This window comes from Sphaeramia orbicularis, chromosome 9 (assembly GCF_902148855.1).
Source record: "Sphaeramia orbicularis chromosome 9, fSphaOr1.1, whole genome shotgun sequence".
NCBI classification, from domain to species: domain Eukaryota; kingdom Metazoa; phylum Chordata; class Actinopteri; order Kurtiformes; family Apogonidae; genus Sphaeramia; species Sphaeramia orbicularis.
Genome location: NC_043965.1, coordinates 4,277,691 through 4,285,726, shown reverse-complemented (window position 1 = coordinate 4,285,726; position 8,036 = coordinate 4,277,691).

Here is an 8,036-nt window from a genome sequence, read left to right as displayed (position 1 = left end):
AATTTTAACAATATTCTGCCTACTATTAAATGTTTTGTGTGTTTGTAGAGCTGCTGTGATCTGTAAGTTGTAACGAACATGTGAAAATGATAAACTGAAGCATAATATTATTAAAATTACATTTATTTTTTGAGTTTGTTCATGTTCTTCACAAGTAAACATTTTCATTCTTTAATTTTACTTACTCTAAAACATAGAGAAAATTTTGGAGTTGACATTATTTATATATTATGTTATTATTTTACTGGTTCGGCCCATTGCAGATCAAATTTAGCTGAATGTGGCCCTTGAACTAAAATGACTTTGACACCCCTGGGGTAAAGTAATCGCATTGGGATTTTCTGATTTTTTTTGTTGATGTTTATGCGACTTTTCTCCTGAAATTTGTGATTTATTTCCAAATGTTTCTTTATTTCCTTCTGTTTTTGCTACATGTTAAACTTTTCCACCGGTCGTCAGGTTGTTTCTTTGGATTTCCACTGTTTCCATATTCATACAAATGTGGATGTAGGTGTGTTGGTGCATGCATTCCTAGGATTTTAGAGCGTGCATGTGCATGTGTGTGTATGTGTGTGTGTGTGTTGCTGCCACACACACACACACACACACACACACACACACACACACACACACACATGCCCAGATCTGTGGCTTTGTACAGCTGCCGACCCTCGGAGAGGCGTGCTGGGGGCAGCGTGAGCCTCCAGTGCATCTATCATCGTGCTGACAGGGCTGCCGTCCCCACACACTGTTCAAAGTGAGATCTTCAGTATGGCTGCTTAGCAAATAATTGATGGGGTGCTTCCCGGTTTTTAAGGAGAGGAGCGGGTAGACGGCAGGCCAGCGACAAGCACTTTTAATGTGACGCGTGAATCACTCTTTCATGACCCATAAAGCCATCTGGAATAACAAAGCACCCGGCTGCCGTTTGGGTTTTTAGCCAGACTTTCACAAACTTAACACTCGAGTTGCTCTTTTTATATATATATTTTCCGCCTTATGCCTGATTCTCTGGATGTTCTCAGTCTTTTTAAGGTGTTTTAATTTAACCCTTAAAGACCCAAACATCCACCATTAACCAACACCATCTACTGATCTAAACTGTTGAATACCTGTTGATCCACTATTCCTATTAATACATGGAAATAACTGGTGTAAAATACAGTTCTTCATCTTTTCATGGGCAACACATATGACCCATTTGGACGTTCAGAGGCTCCGTAGTTACCGTGGAAACGCTGTCATCTTCTACAACATTGATTCACCAGTAAAACCCATGGAGTTGGATCAATGACGGTGAATGGACACACTGGGTTTATGTTCAGTTAATGAGAGATTTTGCTGAAAAAGTCACTTTTTCTTCAGTTTCCTCTTTCTGATATAAAAACCCACAACTTTAATCTGAGCTTTTATGAACATCGACATGATCAGTAAAATAAATGTTGGAAAACACCTGATTTTCACTTGAAAAAACACAAAATAAAGGAGATAATATGATAATAAATGGTGGTAAATCACTTAAGAAAGATTAAATACAGAGAACTGACACAAAAGTAGCACTGGGTCATTATGGGTTAAATTGAATATCTGATGCAGGGGTGTCAAACATACGGCCCGTGGGTTAAAACTGGTCCCCAGAGTGTTCAGTCCGGTTCGTGGGATGAATTTGTGCGATGCAAAACTCACACTGAAGATATTAACAACTAGAAGCACTTGGAGAGCGCAGACCTCCGCCAAGGCTGATCAGTGGCCCCCCCCGTGGGCCCCCCCACCCCCAATCACCACCAAAATGTAATCATTTCTTCCTTATCCCATTTCCAACAAAGCCTGAAAATTTCATCCAAATCTGTCCATAACTTTTTGAGTTATGTTGCACACTAACGGACAGACAAACAAACAAACAAACAGACAAACAAACAAACAAACCCTGGCAAAAACATAACCTCCTTGGCGGAGGTAATTAATCATCATTTTAGTTCAGGTTCCACAAACAGACGAATATGATGTAAAGTGGGTCAGACCGGCCAAATACTACTGAACACAGATCAACCTTAGTGTTCTTCCAGGACACATGCAGTAGAAACAGTGCTCTAGAATGGAATTTTTGTTGCATGACTCATGAAAACAACATAAAACAAGTGTTCAGAGAACGCAAACCTCCGCCAAGCACCCTGAACGGTGTGTATGTGTGGATTAACTATTTCAGTGGACATTGAAATGTCCACAGAGTCCACATTCCACAGTGGATGTGGACAATTTTGTACCAGATACAAGATATTGTTCTACGCTACGGGTGGATCAAATTGGAGGCTAATCAGAGTCGTTTTGAATTTTTTATGAATTTTCGAAAATTGCTGAATGATGACAGATAGGAAAATGTGAGATTTTGTGACCTTGCTGTGACCTTGAACTTTGGCCTACTGGGACCAAAATGTAATGGGTTGGTCCCAGGGCCTAGGCCTATCTGTGGGGAAGATTTGGGAAAGATGGGTGGAAGAGTTTTCCCATAAAGTTGCTAATAAACAAACAAACAAACAAACACACAAACAAACAAGAAAAGCTGGTCGGCTTGACGGACCAATCAGAGCCCGTCGAGCTGACCGCACCGCCTCCGCCTTGGGTGGTCTCTGGAGGAGGGAATCCCAGGTGTGAGAGAGGGTGTACGCCCCCTCGTCCCGGCTGATGGTGCCGCTCGTCCACTTCCTGATCTCTATTGCCTCCTTGATCCAACATTTGAGTTTTTGTCTCAGATGTTCTGATCGTGCCCTCATCCCTGTCCATGATGTGGTTGTGTCTCCTGCAGTGGTCTGTGATGGCCGATTTTAAGTTCTCCTGTTCGGCTTTTTCCTTCTGAGTCCGTGTGAATCTCCCCGCTGTCTCCTCCTCCTCTCCTCCTGATTGGTCCGTTGAGCCAACCAGCTGATAAATGACACGTCAGCAACACGTCGGATGACGCTTCTGAGGAAGACTGGAGTCACAGTTGAAACTGTCAAGCAGGTAACATCTAAAAACTATCCCTTGTCTGAACAAAAGAAAATAGTATATTTACATAAACAGAAGACAAAATGAACGTCGTTAGCCTTAAACAAGAAGAGCACTCAGAGAGGGCAGACCCCCCCCCCGATCACCACCAAAATGTCATCATTTCTTCCTTGTACCAGTATCAACATTTCCTGAAAATTTCATGAAAATCCATCCATAACTTTTTGAATTATCTTGATAATAAACAAACAAACAAACAAACAAACATGCAAACACACAAAGCCAAGTGATCACAATACCCCCTGGTGGAGGTAATAATATATATATTATTTGTCAAACATAATCTCATACGTAATTATAATAATCTCAAATATAAAAAGTGCTGTTTGCGTACAGTTAAAAATGTGTTTTTAAACCCTAAATTTTTTTTTTAAGTCTATAAAATAGTTTTAGCAGCAGATTTGTTGTGTCTTTATAATAATAATCACATATAAATAATGATAACTCCAAATGTTTCTCTTTGTTTTAGTGTAAAAAAGTGAAATTACATCAAACTATTTACATTTACAAACTAGAAGCACTCGGAGAGCGCAGACCTCCGCCAAGGCTGATCAGTGGCCCCCCCTGTGGGCCCCCCCACCCCCGATCACCACCAAAATGTAATCATTTCTTCCTTATCCCATTTCCAACAAACCCTGAAAATTTCATCCAAATCTGTCCATAACTTTTTGAGTTATGTTGCACACTAACGGACAGACAAACAAACAAACAAACCCTGGCAAAAACATAACCTCCTTGGCGGAGGTAATAATCCTGTCAGAAAAAATGTAAATAACCTGAACAAATAGGAACAACGTGACCTGTTTTAAGAGGAATTAGTGCAGTTTTACCAATATTCTGCCTGTTATTCAATGTTTTGTGTGTTTGTAGATCCACTGTGATCTGTAAGTTGTAGTGTACATGTATAAATGATCAACTGAGACATAATTTCATTAAAACTGTACGTATTTTTCTTTAGAAATGTCAGGTTGTTCAGGTAATTCACATTTTTTTAAAGGATAGTGTATAGATATAAACATTTATATGACGTAATTTTACTTTTTTCATCCTAAAACACGGAGAAAAGTTTGGAATTGTCATTATTTATAGGTTATTATGTTGTTATTTTACTTGTCTGACCCATTTGAGAGCATACTGGTGTGAATGTGGAACCTGAACTAAAATAAATTTGACATCCTTGATTGAATGCAACCCCTGACTATTTACCTTAAGCAACAACAAACGTACAAACACGATAAATGTCCATATATTTAATAGTAGATGGTTGTTGTCTGGATGATAAAAGACTGTTGGAATCTCTTATCAGATGCTAAACACTGTGTACAAAGTCAGACTCCAACACCACACAGTACATCAGTGCCTTATCAGAGGTTCCACCTGTGTGAGCGCTGCTTCAGCTTATGTTTTGGTTTTGGCAGCTTCTGTTTTGTTTAATGCTTTATTTTTTTTTTTTTGTGAAATGCATGAGTTACTGCCCAGACGTCCTCCAAGAAACTTGAAGAAAACAAGACTACAGCTGAAACGAAACATGGAAATTATAACTGTGGTTTGATAGGATCATAATTAGAGACATTACGTGTTAAATTGGGGGCGTGTTGAGCCGCATTATGTAATAAATTCTCACTATGTAATAAAAGTTCAAAATGTAATAAGAATGTCATGTCATCTTGTAATACAGCCGCATTATGTAATAAACTGACGCATTTTGTTATAAACTACGTCAACGCATTATATAGTAAATTTTTTCACATTACGTAGTAAGTTATTACAGTTGGAGAAATTTATTAAAAAAGGCACTTGACACTAGGGCTGCACGATTTTGGCAAAAAATAAAATCCTGATTTTTTTCCTCTAAAAACTCAATTTTCGATTTCGATTTTTGGGTAAAACTACAAAAGACGACAGAAGTCAGCATGTCGTTGTCATGAGCAGCCCACAATGCAAGGCACTGCTCCGACCTCAAATCTGTGATGGTATCACATGATGAACCTACAAAAGTTTTTTTTTCTTCATTAAATCTTTATTGAATGAAGTAGAGTATACAAACAATGTATACAACAAGAAAATAACAGAGCAAGTTTGCCGGGGGGAATACACTACAATACAATGTCCAAATCTGAGCAAATACTGATGGTTTTTAGAGCCTTTTTGTTTCCACATTTATCTAACAGCTTTAAATAAAGTTCAACATCTTTCAAAAAATAAATAATATTTGGTTTTGTGTTACAGAACTTACATTTGTGAATTAAAAATTTAGCAAGTAAGAGAACTAAATTAATTCTAAAAAAAAAAAAAAAAAATGTACGGTAGCCCGCAGGCGCACGGCCCGGGGGCATAAGAAAAAGATGAAATCGATTTCACGATTTCCCTTTTTTAAAAATTGTCCTAATTAAAAAATCCGATTTCAATTTAAAATCAATTAATCATGCAGCCCTACTTGACACACTTTTATTTTTTAAAAAAAAGTGTAAAACATGGTTCATTATGTAATAACAATCCAGATTAATACATTTCAGAGCAGTTTAGAAGAAATTAGTCACAGGAGCTACACAGGAGCTACATACATTTCTCAAATTGTAATAACTTACTACATAATGTGAAAAAATGTACTACAGAATACATTGAGGTAGTTTATTACAAAATGTGTCAGTTTATTACATAATGCGGCTTTATTACAAGATGACGTGACATTCTTATTACATTTTGAACTTTTTTTACATAATGGGAACTTATTACATAATGCGGCTCAACAGGGCGGCCGTGGCTCAGGTGGTAGAGCGGGTCGTCCAATAACCAAAGGGTTGGCGGTTTGAATCCCGCTCTATCCTAGTCAGTCCGTTGTGTCCTTGGGCAAGACACTTCACCCCCCTTGCCTCTAGTGCACAGGTGTCAAACATGCGGCCCGGGGGCCAAATCTGGCCCTCCAGAGGGTCCAGTCCGGCCCTTTGGATGAATGTGTGAAATGCAAAAATTACACTAAGATAATAACAGTCATTTTAGTTCAGGTTCCACTAGGGCTGTGCAATTAATTGAAATTCAATTACGATTTCAATTATTACACGCAACGATTACAAAAATTATGTAATCGAGAAAAAACGATTATTAATTTTGAGTCGTTTTAATTCACACGTACGCAAGCTCCCATGAGCTGCTCAGCCCCGCCCCCCTCTAAGCTACTGCTGCCTGCTAGCCGGCAGGTCCACCCCAAGAGGAAAGTTGTACCTAGCGGTCTGGAAAAACGGCAGGAGAATCACAGCAGAAGTGCTTGGTAAACAAAAAAGGCAAGTCCAATTCAATTGTATGGAATCACTTTGGGTTTGATGAAGAAGACGAAGAGCAAAAACACATCATGTGCAAAAAGTGTTTCGTAGTTGTGTCCGCACCGACCGCTAACACAACAAACCTTTGTAACCATCTAAAGTTTAACCACCGCCACCGTTATCGTAATCTTATGAAAAACTAAAACACATAAAAACAACTTCGTCCGCAATGCAATCTTCAGTCTCCGAATCTCTTTATGCTGTAACTCCCGTATTAACCTAACCCTAACCCGTATAACCCTAACGTACGTATTCTAGATGGCTGATGTATACAGAAGGCCTGAACTGAAACCTCACGGCACGCCACTGAATTTACTGTTTCATACTACATTGAACATACTTGAATTTATAATTTGCACTTTACATGAGTTTTTTTTTTATTGCTACAGTTCTATGGCAAGTCTATAGCAGTTTAATTCCAGTGCACTATTTATTTACAAAAGGAAACATACTTGAATTTACAGTACACTTATTTGCATTCAAAGATTTTTTTGTTTCATACAAAAGTGAACATACTTTGTTTTAGTGGTTAAAAGCTTATTTATGTTTAAAGAGTATATTTTACATTGTTTTGCAAGAAAAAAATAAACAACTTTAAGGTTAACAAATAATCGTTTTTAATAATTGTGATTTCAATTATTACTAAAATAATCGTGATTTTTTTTTTTTTCTATAATCGAGCAGCCCTAGGTTCCACATTCAGACCAATATGATCTGAAGTGGGTTGGATCAGGATAATACTATGGTAATAACCTATAAATACCCACAACTCCAATTTTTTTTTTCTTTTCAAATGTAAACATTTTCATGTATTTACACTAAAACAAAGTATAATTTCACAAAAACTCTGAATAGCCTGAAATCTTGCAAGAGAAGCAAATGCAATTTTAATAATATTATGTCTGTAAATCTGTAAATGATAAACTGAGGCATAATATTAAGATTGCACTTATTTATTCAGTTTGTTCATGTTATTCACATTATTTTAAAGGATAGTTTGTAGATGTAAACCTTTTCGTAATGTAATTTTACTTGTTTCGCTCTAAAACATAGAGAAAAGTTTGGAGTTGGCATTATTTATAAATTATTATGTTATTATTTTACTGGTCCGGCCCACTGCAGATCAAATATAGCTGAATGTGGAACTGAACTAAAATGAGTTTGACAGCCCTGCTCTAGTGCCACTCACACTGGTGTATGAATGCGTACGAATGTTTGGTGGTGGTGGGAGGGGCTGTAGGCGCGAATTGGACGCTTCTGTCAGTCTGCCCCAGGACAACTGTGGATACATACAGGGTGGGGAAGCAAAATTTACAATGAACATTTAGTTGTTTTTTCTCAGCAGGCACTACGTCAACTGTTTTGAAACCAAACATATACTGATGTCATAATCATACCTAACACTATTATCCATACCTTTTCACAAACTTTTGCCCATATGAGTAATCAGGAAAGCAAACGTCAAAGAGTGTGTGATTTGCTGAATGCGCTCGTCACACCAAAGGAGATTTTGCGATAAATCTGTCATTTCTGTGCTTCAGAACAGCATCGACAGTGAAGATCTTTTCTTCTGAACAGATCGTTCCAATGGAGGACTTTTTCTTGAACCATGTAATAACTTTCTTGCACCTTTCCAATCTCTTTTCCTTCATAGCTGTTGTCAACAAGTGTTTC